Raw genomic sequence first — 20,893 nt, forward strand, 5'->3', positions numbered from 1 at the left:
ACAATAACATTCCTAAAACAGATCAATGCAAGGAGCTCAGAAATGTGCAACAGAAAACAGCAATCACACTATCTTTCAAGAACTAGCTCTTTTTCAAACAAAAATACACTCGTTCACACATAGACACAACCACACAGATACTTAAACGCACATTCCTGTGGCCATGGGAAGACTCAGTGACTCTTGCAAGATGTTGCACATTACTATTTTGTTAAAGACACATTCTGAGCCCATGGCTGTGTACAGAATAAAGATTGACTCTTACAGAAAGACAACACCAACCAGCCACTTTTTACAATGCTGTTTATTTATTTAAATCACACTGTTACCAGTTTCGAACTGAAAGGTTCATCTTCAGACGGGTAGTTCACGTTAAGGTACACAGATTTCACTTTTTGTTTTCCCAGCTGATGGAATTTCCTTTGGGGTGATGGTGTCATCGATAAAACCACACCATTACGTTCCAGTGCTGATGCAGCAGCAAAGACTGTGTGGTGCACTTTTTTTTTAAGTATATGTATACACGTAATCTGGAGCATCACTCACACACCAAGAAGTTCACCACATGGAAGTATGTAGACAAAGATGGCGATATCACAAACATAACATGCTGTCTTTTCTGTAAGAGTCAACCTATATGTCGCATATTACTCCATCAATGACTTTTCATTATTGTTAAAAATTATTCATCTGTATTTCCTGCAACCCTGCAAAAGCATGTGAGTGTGTGGACCATTAAATTCTACTGGGAAAACTAATATTACTATGTTTATGTATCCATCGCTCATGGACGTTGTCTTACCCCAGAAACGGGAAGCAGTGAACCATTTGTTGACACATTTTGCAAAACATTCGAGAAATTCATGCACTCAATTGTACTGTCACATTTAAGCAGAAATAACGTATTCAGTAATTTTTGACTGATGCTGTAATTTTTATATTTGTTCACATTATATTATGAGCATTAAGTAGTATATCATAACTGGAGGGTTTTCTCCATAATAAACATAATTAAATGATATTTCCTATAAAAAGTAAAATTTTGTGGAATGTATGGGATTCCAAACAGCTGGTGCAGATCACACTTAACAAAACAGATGCAAAGAGGAGTCATGAATAATTCAGAAAAATAGGAGGAGAAAGAATTTTAGTGACTTGGAGAAATCACAAATAGGACTCCACCCCTATTGCTTTCATTTGTGAATTAAACTGGACTGTGCATAAAGCAGAGTTTGTACGTTCCATACGTGACACATATGTTCTAATTATTTCATGGAGAATTCACTTCTACACAATTAACAAAATAATGCCAACAATAAACAAAACATTACCAGGAGCCACTGAATAAAATGGAGTGTTCCACATTTCGTGTTGTCATTTTGGTTACAGTGTGAACTGGGAGAAAGATTTTATTCAGCTTTTCAGACATAATATTTTGCACTTTATGTAACTGATACCTTTTCAAAGTGAAAAATGGATACCTTAACACTTTTCCAGACTGACATATGTTAGTGTCTTCTCTGTTCCATACTCAGGAAATGAGCATTGGGGCACAGATGAAAGTCCTGAATTGCTATCCTGATCAAGATGCTTTGGCACTGCCTTGTAAAGGTGAATCCTCATCAACATTGAGAGGAGGCAAGACTCTGAGTGATCTCTCAGTCCTTTTCCAGTCTTCTAAAACCTATCTGTTAGTTCTCCTTGAAGGAAGCACTAACAGTTCAGAAAGCTAGGAATTGTGTGCTTTGGTTATAAATGTGCATTATTAGCTTACTCCAATGTCAACTCCTGAAGGTAAGTTATAGACAGTCATTCTGTGTTCTTGAAATTTCAGTTATTTCAAGGGTATTTATAGGGACAGTGTGTATATCACAAAAGACCCGACTATTTTTAAATGAATACACAATAACAGTATTAACTTTTGTTCAGTATTACAAAAAGAATTCTGTTACAGTTTCGTAGTTCTCTGTTATTAGCTCAAAGCATAACTGTTCATCTTTCACCTCCTCTCACCCCCTCACCCTTCTCCTCCTCCTCCCTCCAATAAAAGGAATTGAGACTAACAACAAACAAATATGAACATGTCACAAGTTGAACAATGTCAGTCTCTTCTATTTTTCATGACAGTGATCAGTTTATGAATGTAGAAAAAACATATTTGAGTTTACGGAAGAACTCATTTGCATATATTTTTGTGGATGGCAGAAACAGCTACATGTTTTCATTCAGCAGCCAGCACTTATAAATCCAGGTTTGAGATTTGTGCAATTTGTGTAAGGGTGGTAATGGGTGGGTTGGTTATATGTAGGGACAGGAAAAAATCATTTCATGACCAAATTATGTGTTATTTTTCCCAAATTCTGTGTATTTTTTTTTTTTTTGTCACATTTGGTGCTTTTCCCAAATTCGGTGTCTATCTTTTTTTGCCAAGTTCATTGTGTGTGGTGCTTTTTTACAAAATTCACTGTCATTCTTTTGCCAAATTTGATAGTTTCTTGCTAGATTCAGTGCTGCTTTTTTTCCAAATTCAATGGCTTTCTGACAAATTTGATTGTGTTTTTTGCCAGATTTGTTGCTTTTTGTTTTTGCTAACTTTGGTGCTATTTACGTCATCAAATGAAAGATCATCATTCAGGAAATCAACTGTTATTGTAAGATCAAAAACGAACCCCCAGCTTTGAGTAGATTAGAAGCAAAAAATCAGTTTGGACATTCAGTAACTATCGGTTATGAATGTTAGTTAATTATCATCCTTATTTTTGTAACATTTTTATGCAATGCAAAATAACAAATTTTTGCAATATGTTGTAAAAGTCACTGGTTTCATGTTTTTCCACTAAAAACCATTAATTTTGTGTTATTTTTTCATGTTATCATTTTCACGAAATTTTCCTGTCCCGAATTATGTATAAGTAGGCATGAGTGACAAAACACTCATGTACTACCCTAAAAGGAGGAGGAGCAGCTTTACATGTGTGTTTCAGATTGTTAATAATACCATCTTATTTCAAGGAACTTCACACAGCACCAGTGATCTTCAAAATAGAATCCTCTTGTGGATATTAGAGGAGGCAAATAAGGCTTATTATATGAATTTTTGCACTACTCTAAACTGTATCTGTTCAAACAGTAATCTTTTAACGTTAGCATTGGCAGAGTTCATTTAAAATACAAAAACTGCTTGTTCCTTTCCCCTTGTGTTCCGTAGTCATTATGTGAGAAGTTTGGTATTATTGAGGCCTTTGCTGTTATTTTTAGGTCCTGTTTGGCTGATGCATGATGTAGTAATGATGATTGCCATGTTGAAGTTTAGAATATTCACAGCCCAAGTTCATAGATAAATTTACTGTTCTGTGCTGAGAACCGTGAAGCAGTGTGGTGTCGGGCCTGGTCGCGGTGAGTCTAGATTGATGAGTCACGATTGTAGCCAGTTCCTGTCCCAAAACTGAGTGACCAGTTGGATGCTGCTGCAGGCTGTGCTTGGCCTTATGTATCCAGTAGGTGCCTCCAAAGTGAATTGCAATGACGCAGCCACTGCCCTACAAAATAATGTTAATGGTGTTATTCATCACGAAATGCTACAGAACCACTGAAGTCTACCGCGGGACGAAGCCTCTCCGTTGTTTTTAGGTCCCCCGTCTTTTGACACAAACACAATACAATGCTCACAAGTAGGTCTCCTGTCACATCTTCAGCAGGTTGAAAAATCTTCAATAAAATTTAAAGCAAGAGCATTAACATTAAGGGTGTAAGAGGAATTCCTCTCCCAAATGCAAAGGGAAGAACAAATAGGTGGAAAGAGTACACTGGAGGCCTCTTCAATGCGGAAGAATGGTCTGATGATGTTACAGGAGAAATGGGAGTCAGTATGTAAGATATAGGTGATCCAGTATTAGATTTGGAGATTGACAGAGCTTTGGAATATTTGAGATCAGATCAGCCAGAAGGCATAAATAAGATTCTTGCATAATGTATAAAATCATTTGCGGAAAGCTGCAACCAAATGCCTATTCAAGTTGGTTTGTAGAATCTACACAACTGAAGACATACCATCAGGCTTTCAGAAAAACATCATTCTGGCAATCCTGTAAATGGCAAGGGCAGATACATGGAAAAGCTATTGTACTATCATCTTAATAGCTCATGCATCAAAGTTGCTGACAGTAACAATATACAGAAAAGTGGAAAAGAAAATTGAGATCAGTTTGGCTTTAGGAAAGGTAAAGGCACCAGAGAGGCAGTTCTGATCTTCTGCATGATAATGGAAGCAAAGTCAAGACACACTCATAGGATTTGTTGAACTAGAAAAAAAGTTGGACAATGTAAAGTGGTGCAAGATATTAGAATCTCTTCAGAAAAATACTGTAAGCTATAGGGAAAGATTGGTAGTACGCAGTTGGTACAAAAACCAAGAGGGAACGAGAAGAATGAAAGACCAAGAATGTGTTCAGATTAAAAAAGGTACAAGACAAATGCAGTCTTTTGCAACTATTGTTCAATCTGTAAATCAAAGGATGAATGATGATAGTAAAAGAAATAAAGTAGGATTAAAATTTAGGGTGAAAGGATATCAGTGATAAGATTTGCTGATAACATTGGTGTCCTCAGTGAAAGTGAAGAAGTATTACAGAACCTGTTAATGCATACAGAATATGGATTCAGGGTAAATCAAACAGATGAAAGTAATGAGGAGTAGCAGCAATGAGCTTATTGGTAAAGTAAACATGAAAGTTGAGGACCAAGGAGTAGATTAAGTACGGGAATTCTGCTCCCTTGAAATAAAAATGGTGAATGAGACAAAGCAATGAGAACACAAAAAGGGTATTGGCACAGGCAAAAAGAACATTCCCGACCAAAAACAAAATATTCTGCTGTCAAATATTGGCATTAATTTGTGGAAGATCTTTCGAAGAATGTATCTTTGGAGCACAGAGTCTTATGGTAGTGACTCATGGACTGTGGGAAAACAGGGAAAGAAAAGAATCAGTGTCTGAGATGTGGTGCTGTAGAAGGATGTTGAAAATTAAGTGAACTGATAATGAATGAGGAGGTTCTCTGCAGAATCAACGAATAAAGGAACAAATCGAGAATACTGACAAGAAGGAACATGCTGATTGGAGTACACCCAACAATTAATTGAAGATGTTGGGTTCAAGTGCTACTATTAAATGAAGGGTTTAGCACAGGGGAGAAACTCAAGATGGGCTGCATCAAGACAATGAAAACAATGATGATAAAAAAATCTAAAAATGGTACTTTATTCCAGCATCCTGTGATACAGAAACTGGCAGAGGGTTGGTATATCTCCATTTGCCATACAGGTCAATACTACACTGTGATCCAACCAGTAAAGAGAAGGTTCCATTGATTTCGAAAATTTCAAGCATGCAGGAAGCTGATAACCACCGTAGTACATTACCAACCATGGTTCAACTCCTTCCCACTGATATCAGAGAGGCATTAAGGATTAAACTTTGTGTAGTTGCCAGAAGAAAGAGATGTAAACCACTTGTTGGTATCCTGCAGTTTCTTCAAAGCACAGCAAAGCCATTACCTCTAAAGTTTTGAAACTGAGAAGGTACCTCTTCCAACAACTGCTCCTGTCTCATTGTATCATCAAGTCCCTCAGATATACAAAGCACTTTTTTTTTTATTTTACGTGAGACAGTAACATGTGTACGTGAAATTTGGTATACTATCTGTGGTTGTGTAAACACCCCACTTGTATTATTCTCTGTCTGTTGACTTCTTTTTTATATTGTGTTTTGCCAATAGTTGATGTGTCAAGATTATTTAGCAGTAAGTATTGTACCTATGTGTAGGTTCTAAAATAATTCTAAATTGTTGTTCATGCTGTTTATACTGTGATTTCCTGGTATATATTGCCACGAGTTGTGGTGCAAGCAGTACTAAAATAATTCTAAATTGTTGTTCATGCTGTTTATACTGTGATTTCCTGGTATATATTGCCACGAGTTGTGGTGCAAGCAGTACTGCATCATGATCGGTATAGCTGGCTGGCATGCTGTGGGTCACCAGTTCAAAACAAATGAGCAGCACTTATTTGCTGTTTAATATTAATCATTTTTTGAAGGGTCTTGTAAAAGCTTATGTTTGTAATATTTGTACATTCTGCAGTATTCAGTGTTTGTAAATGGCTGCACTCTCCGTACAGGAGTTCAGTTCTGTTCTTGCTGTATGTTTGTGTCAGCAATAAACGTGCTTTTAGTGATATCTGTTGTATTTTATTGATCACCTAGCCTTTGGATTTGTGCTTGATTGTGGTCTCAATGTGACAATATGATTTCATGTTTGTAATGCACTGTTGTTGTCAGTATGCTTCAACAAACCCAAGCCAGATTACATTTGCACACGCACGTGTGCACAGGATGTAAACAATAACTGTTTGCAACATACCACAGAGGTATATATGAACTAGAGATGAAAAAAATTGATTTAGGACACCTGCAGTCCATCTCACCTTAAAACAACCTCATATTGGCCCACAAAAGCCATCTGAGCTACACCACATGTGTGCCACATGATATTTTTATTAAAATTGACCTTGAATACTAAAAAAACCCTTGTTCTTCCACTTACAAAGTGTGTAACTGGTGTGTATACAAATTTTACCTCAAAATTTTGTGAATTTTAACATTATAAAATTAACAGATAATTTTGTTTGTCTGCCCTTGTAAGAAACTACTCTGTTTGTAAGGGTTAAGTTTAAGTCAAATTTTTCATAACTTTTACAAAAGTCATCTTTCTTTCATTGTCATCATGGGAAAGTTTAAATTAATAATGTTAATGAAATAGCCAACTAAACTGGTGATGTTGAGAGAGCAAGAGGCTATTGAAAAATCTTGCACAGTGCAAGTGCATTCTAGCTTAGAAAACTTACTGGCAGATTAAAACTGTGGGCCAGACTGAGATTCGAACTCAGGACCTTTGCCTTTCACGGACAAGTGCTCTACTGACTGAGTACCGAAGCATGGTTCTTGCCCTGTCCTCACAGCTTTACTTCTGCCAGTTGCAAGAAGCCTACTCCCTTATTTGTATCTATCACAGACAAGTTTCTCTCTAAAACCAGTTATGTTGCTGTAACTACAGAGATTGGACAATGTTTATGCTGCACCACTTGGAGTGGGCACCTTACATGGACCCGAAGACTAAAAATGGGACTGTGTGCCTATTGGTTCATGTTCTATTAAAATCAACTACTTTCCATTAAAAATCTTCACTCTCAGTTAGTTCTAATAGAATTCGGTTTATTATTACATTTCTGAGGTAACCATTGCTTCTACCAATCTTTGCTATCAACTCACTTCTAATATTGATGAGTTTTCAATCCCATCCATGAACACTGCAATGTTTGATGGATTTATTGAACTTCTTACAGCATGCGGACATGTGTTGTCCAACCACATCTGACCTCCAGTCATGACTTTCTACTATTCCTTGCCTTCTGCGCCACCCATAATGGTAGACACCAAAGCAAACTTCTCGATCATTGGGGATTACCCCAGCAGCAGCGCTGCTTCACTAGGCTGCTATGTGTAACATACAGATATCAATCTCAAAGAAAAACTACATCTGTAATCTTACACAGTACTTCATCTCGTACTTCCCATACTTCATACGAGCTCTCCTGCAAAATTTACAAGACTAGCACTCCTGGAAAAAAGAAAATTGTGGAGACCATGGCTTAACCACAGCCTGGGGTATGTTTCCAAAATGGAATTTTCACTCTGCACTGGAATGTATGCTGATATGAAACTTCCTGGCACATTGAAACTACGTGATGAACCGAGACTCGAACTCAAGACCTTTGCCTTTTGTGTGCGAGTTCTCTGTTGGCTGAGCTATCCAAGCATTACACACACCTTTACTTCCACCAATACCCCGTCTCGTACTTTCCAAATTTCACAGAAGCTCTCGTGTGAATGTTGCAAGACTAGCATCCCTGGAAGAAAGGAGAGCTTCTGTGAAGTTTCAAAGATAGGAGATTAGGTATGGGCAGAAGTAAAGCTGTAAGGACAGCGCATGAGTCATGCTTTGGTAGCTCAGTCAGTAGAGCACTTGCCCATGAAAGGCAAAGGTATTGAGTTCAAGTCTCGATCTGGCCCACAGTTTTAATCTGCCAGGAAGTTTCATATCAGCGCACACTCCACTGCATTCAGTTTTGTGCTTGGTAGCAGTCATAATGTTTGGCTCATTGGTCGACTTTTTGTCCACTGTGGCATAACTTCACAACTGCACTGCAGGGCCTGTGAAACATATGTTTTTGATAAAGTTAAGAATATAAGCCATTCAACTTTCTAACTGGTCGTAGATTCTGTGCTACAAAACAGAAATAAGAATAAGAAAAAGAATAATGTGTTCTTGATGAAAAGGAGAAAATGGTTTGGCACTTCAATGAATCACTCCAAAACAGAGGTGGACAATGGCAAATAAAATCTTAATTATTCTAGTTCAACAAAGGCAGTACTTTTTACTGAGAGATGACCAGTCCTTGATACAGGCTACATTTAAGCACAGTTCAACAATCTAGCACATGCTACAGGTCCTGCATCTTCCATCTTCCTGTTCACCTTTTCTTTTTGGGGGGGGGGGGGGAGTGGGAGTGTGTGTGTGTGGGGGGGGGGGGGGGGAATTAACCATTAGCAGTTCTGAATTGAAAATAATAAAACTGCTGACTGTCTAAGATAATTTGTAAAGCACTTGACATAATAAATCTTTGCTATAAAATTGTATGCATTTTTAAATGGTTGAAAAACATGTTATTTTATTAAGCCACATTTTACCTGTTACCAACTGGCACAAGAATCTTAGGTACATATTCAGTTTCACTGCTTTGCATTACAACAAACTTAGTCTAGAGTGTGCTGTTGGACACCCCCAACCGGGAGATCGTGATTGTGATGACAGATTGATGTGTAGCATTGCCCAAGATATAGGTTTTAATTTGAAAGGTGATAATTTGGTTGTGAGTTGGCAAAGCCAATGGATGTGAATTTCAAGTAAACGTTGTGGTAACAGAGTGAACCAAAGAGTAGCCAATGTTTACATTCGTGCCACATTTAACATACTTTTCGAAAAACGAAATCTTATAAGTAAAATGGATTACGTATATTAGGTGAGGACAATTCTCAGACAAATATCTGTATGCATATTATATACAGTCATCGAAACAAAACTGTTGACATGGAAAACAGCTAACTCTCATATCAGGCATCCTTGGCATATACAGCCATGTCACAAATTAGAGCAACACTATCAGCCTGTTAATGCTAATGTTGGTTTATTGAGGCAACATATTATCATAGCAGCAAGACACATTAGACACAACATTGAAAATGAATAGCAATGAAACATTATACACGGAGGTGTGGGATACTGACAGCAATTGCAAAATATGCAGTGATTTCACACTGGTCCAAGGATGATGTTAGCACACTGTGCCATTAGCTCATGGTCAAAGTGCTTGGTCATCACTTGTTGATCATAGTTCGGTTCCATCATCTGGCCAATATCTTTTACATCCCTGTCATTGTAGGTGCCAACAGTGTTTCTGACATCTCTTGTCTTGATGAGTTCAACACTGGTGCACATTGTCTGTAATCTTTAAGAGAACTATTTTAATAAGAGCTAACAAAATCTGTATCACAGAACTCTTAAGATTGTGAACAAAAATCATCCAAGTTACTTTAAAAACATTCATTTTGTAGAAGTGATAATATTATTATTTGGAGGAGTAAGTGATTTTATATCAGTCAGACTTTACAAAATTTTATGTTTTACGAAGCTCATATTTCAAATGTAGGGGAGAGAGACTAATCAAATAATTATTCTTTGTCACACTCAAATGTAAGCACCAAGTTCAACAGTGTTCCTATTGCCTTTTTATTTGGGAACATTAAAAATCACTATCACTCTCAATTTTGAAAACAATCAGGTCTAAATTAGGTTGCTGAAGAGGAAGTCTTGTATGCACGAATATAACTATTCGCAGAAGAAACAGACAGAATGGGAAATCAGATGCACCAGAAAAATAATCAAGATGAAATTGAATAAAAGAGAATAAATTTTGGTATTGAAGTACAACATGCAAGGAAAAATTATGTTCAACTATTCAGCATATTGGATGTGAACAAGATGTTTAAAAACTGTCAGACAATATTATTAAAATCTGGTTGGACATGTATAATGATACGAAAGAGGTAAGCAGGTATGGAACTGTATGACCTTGAATTGACAGGGCAAGCATAGAATACGGTTTTCCAATGGAAACTATGGTTTGTTTTTCCCTAATTTTCAGAGAAAATAGCACTCAATGATTTCAGTGGTCTGCAGGTATCAAACTACACACACCAGGTAACAGAACTGCAATTAGAACTTAATTTGAGAAAATGAGTATTTATGTCCTCATTTGGCAAAGGCTTTTTTTAATTTACCCAAAAGATATTGATGATAATTTTGAATATAGAGGAAAGGTGTCTATTATGGGAGAGTTCGCTAATGTGAGACATCTAGAAAGTAAGTGCTTAGCCCTGTTGGGGAAGGTGTCAGAACTTTGTTCTCACACAAACTGAGGTGTATATAAGTGACAATAAGACCATTACAGAACTGGACATTGTCAAAGCTCCTTGATTTTAATAGTGTTGAATTTCAAGATTTTTTAGTGTATGTGTTTGTAAAGTTTTAATGTCAGAAGTTTGTAACTGTTGCAACAATACTCATATTGTTATATTCTTCATGAAGTACTTTTTCATTAGCTATAATGAATTGTGCTTCAGACCAAGCAGTATAACTATGAGGCTATGTTTCTAACATAAGATGTCACATTTCTGATAGGCAGTACCATAGGTATCCTAATACACAACAATATGACATGTTAGACACACTATCTCATATTAGGATAGCTTCAGCTTGCCACCCTAGTACATGGATTCAGACTCATATTTTTAAAAGTTGTTTGAAGATTTTGTGAACTTTGTGAAATCAGCTGGCAGTGATCCTGCTGCACTAATACTTAATGGACATCATATCACATTTGTATGATACAAAAAGCAAGAGAAAACTGTGTCTGCATCATTTGTTTATAACCCCATTTCATGCATAAAATGCAGCTTCTGGTGAGGAATTCTGGAGCCATTTAAGCTGCATTATCCCCAATAAATAGAAACCTGGAGGGCAAATAACCCAGGTCAAGTAGTAATGTCATTTTATATTACAAATTATTTGGAGCAGCCTACTTGAGAATATCAACAATGTATAATGCTATAAATGGTCTCCAGAAAGTGGGACTCTCCCCACATAAAAGAGATATACTTAGAGAAGCTATGTTATAACATGAAAGGAGTTTGACATACAAATTGCAAATAACAGAGGAAATGTGACTCTATATTATATCTTCAGCTCCCAAAATCAGCAAGTCATATTAAGAGCCAACAGTTCTAGTAAATTTAGCATGTTGTGGATCTGCTAAATGGCTAACCTCATCTCCATACAGGGGACAACTGATAAAAATGCAGAGAGAAGGAAGCTGTAGTGGGATGAAAGAAGACAGTAGCAAAAGCTTTTTTTTTTAAAAAAATTATCTTCCAGTCATCTGGAGTCCAATACAAATTTAATGGAGAACAGTGCTTCAGATGCACAAGCTGAAGACAACGACACTAAATGTATATTCTCCAGTTGTCGTTCCTCTGAAGAATAACATAGAGAAATGGGTACAGTAAATGGAATACTACCCTTGGCTCCCGAAGAATGTTAACTTGAAAAAGAGCTTTTGTATGTCCTGACTGCACTTCTTTTGCACAATAAATGCAGAAAATATTGGAGAGGCAGTAAGGAAGAGTAAGTAATGTGTTAACATAAACTTAACATTGACATAAACTAGGTTGTAATTAACAAGTTTATGTTACAAATTCTTGTTAATTGCTTAGCCATTTTTAATATTCTTTATATAACAACTGCTATACAGTTTTCAAAAATTACCATACACACACAAAACAGAGTACAGTAAATCTCATAGCTGCTATGCAACTGGTGACAAAAATAACATATTTAAAGCCTGTGTCACATAACGCAATATTTGTCATTGCTTCTACTCCCAGTGACTGGTTGCCATTTCATGTAGCAACTGTTGGTCTTCTTGTACAATTAATCACAAAACACAGTATTTTAGATTCAAAATTATTATTTGGAAACATCCTTTTCGTACCAGTACTGATATCACACTGCAACAACAAAACAACTGAACTCTAGATCTCCTATTCTGTGAATTTCAAAATGTCATTTGTTTTGAAAAGAAAAAGAAAGTTAGCACAAAGAATGATTATTTACAGCACTGTAGGTTATGAACATAAATATAATTTTACATAGTCATCCCCTCAGTTTGTAAGTCAATAACTTGAACTTTTTGGGAAATTTCACAACACGACCAAATTGGGTAACCAGGCAATATTAGAGTTGTGCCTTACAGCATATTCACAGCTGTTGAATTATTTTCTTTTCTCATACAGCAACACAGTCCTAGGAGAACTCTTGGTATGATGTCACTTCTTTTATTTTTACAACGTGCTCATACGGCCCCCTTCAATGTTTGATGGAATCTCTCTATTTCCTCATTTAATTTTGGGTGGTGTGCCGTAGTCTGACCTAATTTAGAGACACAAATCTTAACTAATGCATGGAACAGCTCTGATTGGAACTGTGCTCCTTGGTCAGTCACCATTTGGTTAGGTGCTCCAAATCTAGTGATCCAAGAGTTACAACATGTTCATGCTTTAGTATGTATAGTCAATCTGTTCTTTGGCATTCTATACACAATTTCCCACAGTTTTGGATATCTTGTTTTATGTTTGACCAAATAAATCTGTGCATGAGCAATTTGATAGAAGACTTAATACCAGGATGTGTCATACTATGATAATGGTGAAAAACAGAATATCTGAATTATTGATGAATATAAGAATGGTTGTTACTTGTTGATATATCATACCATAATAATTACTTGTTGATACATCATACCATAATAGTCTTCCACCAGGAGTTTTTTGTTGTTTAAATTTCTTTGAGATATGAGGACTAGAGTGAAATTTCTTGAGTTCTTCATCATTCACTTGGGCATCTTCTATCTTCTTGTAATAAATTGGTTCTATTTCTTCCAGTCTGGATAGGTCATCAGCCACACTATTTTCTTTTCCAGAAATGTGTCTGATATCTGTTGTAAATTGTGATATGATTTATAGGTGATGCAACTGCATAGTGGTTGCTTTATCATTTCGTTCTTTAAAAGCATGTGTCAAAGGAGCATGGTCAGTACAGACTGCAAATGAACGTCCTTCAAGGAGGTACTTATAATATCTTATTGCCATGTACATGCTGATGAGTTCCTTATCATCTGTTGAATATTTCTTCAGGGATGTGGAGAACTTTTTGGAGTAGAAATCAGTTGGTTTCCATATTCCTTTTTCTTTTTGTTGCAGCACTGCAGTGGATGTGAAATCTGAAGTGTTTACAAATAATGCAGCATCATTGTTTACATTCGGGAATGATAAAAGAGCTGAATTTGTGAGATCCAGTTTGCACTTCTCAAATGGTTTTATAGCCTCTTCTGTCCACAGCATGCACATTTTGTCGTTTTCTTGGTATTCTTCAAGTAATCACTTGGAATAGCTTGATGTTCTGTGTCATGTCCCAAATGCTTTCAGTAAAAATTCAGTATGCCAAGGAAATGACGTAATTCTGACACAGTTCCTGCTAGTTTGAAATCAGTTATCACTTGTACTCGTTTTGAGTATGGTTTGATATCTTCCAGAGTAATTACATGACTTTAAAAAATTATTTCTTGAACTCCAAATACAGATTTTCCAACATTAATCCTCAAACCAAATTTGTTCAGTCATTCAAACAGGACAGCTAAATGTTGAATATGATCTTCTGGAGAGCTAGAAGCTATCAGTACATCATCTAAACATGCAAAACAGAAATCCAAAGCTCTCAAAATGCCATTAATAAATCTCTGGAAGGTACTGGGTCCATTCCTGAGGCCAAGCAGCCTGAAATTGAATTCATAAAGTCGAAAAGGTGTGATCACAGCACTATTTTCCTTATTACTTTCAGCTAGTGGGATTTGGTAATATGCCTTTATAAGACTGATATTAGAAAATACAGGGTGTCTCACGAAAGATGCCCAGGAGGGGTCCGCAGGTTGCGTGGCTCATTTGCCAGCTGTTGCCACTCCATCTGCTGGTTGTTGCTATACGTAGTTCTTGGACACCAATGCTTTGTGCATGCTCCCTGCACTGTGTGACTGAGTGTACTGGAGTTTTCTTTTGAGTTTTTTTGTCTAGTTTGATCACTTCAAATATTGTTGCTAGGCATCATTGCTGCAAATGCGACGAGTCCGGGGCTTTCCCTGCCTGTATGTCGCTGGGCGCAGTCTCAGACCAAAAAACTGTGCATGTGTCTTCAATACTGCATGGCTGAGTGTACAGGTATTTTGTTTTGAGATTTCTGCTGAATTTACATTTTGTATGGTATACATGAATGATCAATGAGTGTTTCTTGTATTGAACTACACAAAAACAGAATCGTATGTGGAATATCAGCTTGAATTCATATGAAAGTTTCACAGTGTGTGTGTTGATACACAGTTTCGTGAAGAAATTTCAAGAGATTGGATCTGTGTTACACAAATGAAGGCCTAGAGAACCTTGTGTTTTAACCGAAAATAAATTAGGTGAGATAGGGGAGGCCTTGGAAAGAAGTATTATAAAATCTCTGCGCTGTTTCACAATTCAGACTGGTGTGTCAAGAGCATCTGCTCACAGGGCTGTGCACAAACTTAAATTGAAACCATACAAAATAACAGTAGTGCATCAACTGAGGAACCCAGATACAGCTGCTCGATGTTATTGCAACTGGCTGTTACAGTCTGTGCATGATGGGGAAGTTGATTATCTGGTGAAGTATGGCCACATTCATCAGGGTACATAAATTCTCATAACAATCAACGTTGGAGCTCCTAAAATCTTCGTGAATTACATCAGTAACCTCTGCATGATGTGAAAACAGGAGTGTGATGTGCAATTAGTGCAAGACGAGTTACTGGAGCAATCTTTTTCCATGAAACAATACACTCTGATAGGTATGTGAAAAATATACTGCATCTTTTCTTTCAAGATCTAACATCTAATGAAAAAATGTATGGTTCTTTCATGCCAACAATGCAAGACCACACATTGCCAATGCTTCTGTGACTGCAACACGAAATGTTTTTGATGATAGGATAATTGACTGGCTTCCTTGTTCTCCAATTTTAAATCCGTGTAATTTTTATTTTTGAGGAATGTTAAAAGACAAGGTGTGTGCCACTAATCCCCACGCTCTTGCAGACATGGAAGACAAAGTTCAGCTAGTCATTTCTGAGATTTTGGCAGCCAAAATTCAATGAGTATTTGCTAATGTGTTCTGGAGATGTCGAGCTGCTCTTACCAAAGAGGGACATCATTTTGAGCACCTACTGTAAATAAAGGTAAGCTTAAATTAATCAGATGGCAGTGCAACATTGTTTATGCTTAGCTCAGGGGAAGCACACATGCAGCTGACTACCAGAAGATTAGTGTCAGAGAGTGAGGCGCAGTAACAACCAATGGATGCGGTGACAGTGGCCTAGCCGTGCAACCCATGGACCCCTGCCAGGCATCTTTTGTGACACACTCTGTATTTACTTGCTCACAAGGATGGAATTTAAATCATTTATATGAGGAACTAGACAGTGGTCAGGAAGAGTCTGGTCATTAAGAAGTTGACAGTCTCCACAAACATGTCACTGACCATCTGGCTTTTCTACCATGTGCAATGGATTAACCCACTGATATTTAGATGTCCAAATGGTCATTGTGAACTGTAATTCTTGTTTAGCCAACTTCAGTTTATGTGGATGTAATGTGTGGGCTTTTGAATGCACTGGTGGACCACTGCTCGTTACAATATAGTGTTTAACATCATGCTTAATTTCTCCAAGCGTAAAGGTGGATTCATACTTGATGGAACATCACCATCACATCCGTAATGTCAAAAGATTCTCCTCTGTAGTTCAAATGGTGGCATTCATACAATCTGCCAACATGACGTCATTGATACATCATGTCATGTCAGCGTCATGTCAAGGTTTCTCGGGAAGAATGTTTCAACAGGCCATTGAAGGAGTCATGTAATATTTCCCTGTTGCTGCCAGCAAGTAGCGCCTCTATATTTGTTTTGTTTAGTTCAGCAAAACAGCCCATGTAGACAAACCTTACGCAAACCATCAGCTTCTGCCATGGCGACATTAGACACCTAAATCTTGACTTTCTCTTTGTAATTTTTATTTGTATCTTGCTTAACAGGTAAAAATCTATTGATCAATAAAACAAAAAACCAGTCCAAGTTGCAAATTTTTTACTTTTTATTCATTCGATGACTAGTTTCATGCCAAGACCCATTTTCAAAACAACATAACAAAGTCAAAAAAGAAACTTCCGAAGAAGTCAAAAATTTGCAATGAACATTTACAGTGCACATATGCAGTCATTTGTGTGTGTGTGGGGGGGGGGGGGGGGGCGGCACACGCATGTGCATGCGCGTATGTCTGTCTATTCTTGACGAAGGCCATAAAGGCCTAAAGCTATAATTGTGAGACCCTTTTTGTACTGCCTATTTACGACTCAGCATCTCTGCTATGTGGTGAGTAGCAACTTTCCTTCTCATAATATTATTTACAGAACTGTAGGTTATGAAGTTAAACATAACCCTACAGCAACTGCTAGATAGTTACACTGAGCTGTTGTTTTGTAGGAGTGGGTAACAGCTAGTGGAGTGTCATACAAACCTCATTCCTTATTTGTAATGTCAAACAAACCCATTCATATAGTTTTGAAATGATTGATGCATAAGATAAGGCTCATGCTGAGTTGGATAGACATTTGTTAAGTTAAATACAAGGACGTCAAAAAAAGAAAAGAAAACAAAAAATAAATGATGGTTTCTCGACCAGATTAGTTGACAGTAAAAGGTGGTTGTTTTGGCCTTTTTTTAAAAAAGAACTAGCTTCAGAGGATCCACTTGCCTGCAGAAATATTTAGGGCTTAACTCAAGGACTCGAGGAAAATTTGATGAATTACTTGATTTGGTTACACACCAACTTTTGAAAAAAGATGCACTGATGAGAAGTGTGATTCCATATAGGACCAAACTAGAAATCCCCTTGCATTACTGGGCAAGTGGTGATAGCCCGAAATCTTTGCAGCATTTATTCAAAGCTTCTCACAACAGAGTATCTACCTTGGTACTATTTATCAAGTTGTTTGCCTTATTTATTCTAGTTATATTAGTCTATGTGAAGTGAAGACATACATTTGAATACAAAACTTTCTTGCTGTTATTTACATTTTTATAAGTTTAAAAAATTTTATGATCTATATTAAGAAATGAATAACAGGTTTAAATAAAATGTTCAGCATCACCTGTTGAATAGTATAGCTGTTTGACTGGATTGTGTGTGTTCACCTACATTGAGAACAGTACTCTCACCAGTATTCCCCTGGTCAACTTCATAATGACCAGAGGAGACAGGGTGCCAAGTGGGGACAGGTAATGGGCAACCACTGAACGGACTGCATGGTGATGACAAATGAGTAAAGGAAGATGGAGCTGTGTGTGCATATTCATGGGGAGAAACAGCATTGGTAGAGCTCACTGTTCACTGTTGAAGAAGAAGCCAACTCAGAAATTTGAACCACAATCTTTCCATGAGGTGACAGTATCAGGTAGGGGAATCTAATTGACAGGATCTTCATCTCTGCTGGCATCGTGATCACACACACATCGTCCTAGATAACAACGTAGTAGTATAGAAGCACATTTACAATTATCAATCAAAATGTTAGTAATCAGTTGAGAAAGAAGCAGGATTAAAGTATATGGTACCTTGTGCCAGTTAAAAACATCACCATAAATAATTTATAGTTGAGTGAAATATTACATCATTGTTGTAAATTGTAAGTGTAGGTATGCAAGATGAACCATCAGGATGATGAATAGCTCAAGTATTATCTTCTATTTGTTCCAATTTCCTGACACAGCTGAAGAATGTCAAACCATCCAAAGGTCATTTGAAACAAAATGGAATTTTTCTAACGACTGTGGTGTTTTAGATGGGAAGTATAATTGCCATAATGAGTCTCAGGATTAGCACTTCAACATTTTACAATTATAAAGGCTTTTACAGCATTGTGCTGTTTGCAGTGGTCAATGCTGAGCACTGCTTGAGACACACAGATATTGGAAGTGATGAAAGAGTTTCCAACAGCACCATATTCCAAATGTCTTAAGTTGAATATTGCACTTGAGAAGTATTAGTTCAATTGGCCTGATGATAGACTTTGTGAGGGATATGATACTTTTCTGCTTCAAACAAATTTACTAAAGCCATACAACCTCAGGAAATTTTCATTGGAAGAACAAATTTTTAATTACGAGTCAGTGAAAATGGCTTCAGAATCCTGGATTCACGATTTCATACCTTTCAAAGCCCATTTGATCTGAAAGCTGAGACAACAGAAATGCTTCGGGAAAGCATGAGTTGATAAATTAATGGTCATCAATTACTTGGACTGTTGCAGGATATTTATCTCACCACTATTCCATGATGCATACTCAGTGAGGAAAAGTTATGCTATGGCTTTCACAACTGCATTATCTGTGCCATGGCAACTGAATTCAGGGCAAAACTGTTAACACCATTGTTAGTTTATATTTAATGAAATATGAACATTGTCTTGTCAATAATAATATGCAAAAAAGTACCTGAGATATATAAAATATTTTAGTTGGCCAATTCCAGGGGAGTGCGCAGGGCACAGAAGAAAAATAACATGGCTGCTGTGTGGTGAGGGTATGCAATAGAGGAAATGTTAATCGATTCATGCATTGATGAAGAGATCTATATGTGAAGCATATGACTACCACCACCATAATGAGATTTTCACTCTGCAGCGGAGTGTGCGCTGATATGAAACTTCCTGGCAGATTAAAACTGTGTGCCCGACCGAGACTCGAACTCGGGACCTTTGCCTTTCGCGGGCAAGTGCTCTACCACTTGCCCGCGAAAGGCAAAGGTCCCGAGTTCGAGTCTCGGTCGGGCACACAGTTTTAATCTGCCAGGAAGTTTCATACCACCACCATACCTTAGCAAAAGATTTGGCAGAGAACCTGAAAAAATTCTGGTCCTTTGTAAAATCATTAAGCAGGTCCTGTCACTTGTTGACCAGTCTGGTGTGACAGTTGAAGATAGCAAAACAAAAGCTGAAGTTTAAAATTTCACATTCAAGAAATTGTTCACATGCAGGAGAATCATACAAACATACCGTCATTTGACCATAGAACAGACTCCCATATTGCCAACATAGTAATAGGCATCCCAGGCACAGAAAAACAACCAAAAGAGTTGAAAGCAAATAAGTCACCAGTTCTGGATGGAATTCCAATTCACTTTTACAAAGAGTACCCTATCACATTGGCTCCTTACCTAGCTTGCTCTCTCACCAAGTGTAAAGTCTGAAGTGACTGAAAAAAAGCACAGATGACTCCTGTATTTAAGAAGGATAAAAGAATGGACCTGCAAAATTACAGACCAATATCCATAATTTCTGTTTGCTGTAGAAACCTTTGACATATTTTCTGTTTGAATATAATAAATTTTCTTGAGAGCATTATGCTTATATTCATGAATCAGCATGGTTTTAGAAAGCATTGCTCATTTGAAATTCAGCTTGCCCTTTTCTCAAATGAAATACTGTGAATTATGGATGAAGAGCAACAGGCAGATTCCATATTTCTAGACTCCTGAAAAGCATTTGACTTGGTGCCCTATTGTAAGCATATGGAGTAGGTTCACAGACATGTGAGTGGCTCACAGACTTTTAAGTTACAGAACCCTGTATGTAGTCCTCAATGGCAAGTGTTCACCAGAGACAAGGAGATCATCAGGAGAAGCCAAGGGAAATGTGTTAGGAATGCGGTTGGTCTCTATGTACATAAATAATTTAGTGGTACAAGGTGGGTAGCAATCTGTGTTTGCTGATGATGCTATGGTGTACAGTAAGGTGTTGAAGTTGAGTGACTGTAGGAGGATACAAGATGACTTAGACAAAATTTCTAGTTAGTGTGATGAATGGAGCAAGTCTGAATGTAGAAAAATGTAAATTAATGCAGATGAGTAGGAAAAACAAACCCGTAATGTTCGGATACAGCATTAGTAGTGTTCTGCTTGACACAGTCACATTGTTTCAATATCCGGGTGCAATGCTGCGAAGCAATATGAAATGGAACGAGCATGTGAGAACTGTGGTAAAGATGGCAAATGATCAACTTCAGTTTATTGGGAGAATTTTAGGGAAGTGTGATTCATCTGTAAAGGAGACCACATATAGAACACTAGTGCGACCCATTGTTGAGTGCTGTGTTTGGGATCCACACCAGGACAGATTGAAGGAAGACATCAAACAAATTCAGAAGCACTTGGTTACACTTGTTACTGTTAGGTTCAAATAATATACGAGTGTCACAGAGATGCTGTGAGAACTCAAATGAGAATCCCTAGAGGAAATGAGATGTTCTTTTCAAGGAACACTATTGGGAAAATTTAGAGAACCAATATTTGAAGCTGACTGCAGAACAATTATGGTATACTGCTGCCAACATATATTGCACATAAGTACCATGAAGGTAAGATATGAGAAATTAGGGCTCATATGGAGGCATATAGACAGTCATTTTTCCCTCCCTCTGTTTACAAGTGGAACAGAAAAGGGAAAGAGTATCAGTGGTACAGGGTACCCTCCAC

This window comes from Schistocerca cancellata, chromosome 3 (assembly GCF_023864275.1).
Source record: "Schistocerca cancellata isolate TAMUIC-IGC-003103 chromosome 3, iqSchCanc2.1, whole genome shotgun sequence".
NCBI lineage: Eukaryota > Metazoa > Arthropoda > Insecta > Orthoptera > Acrididae > Schistocerca > Schistocerca cancellata.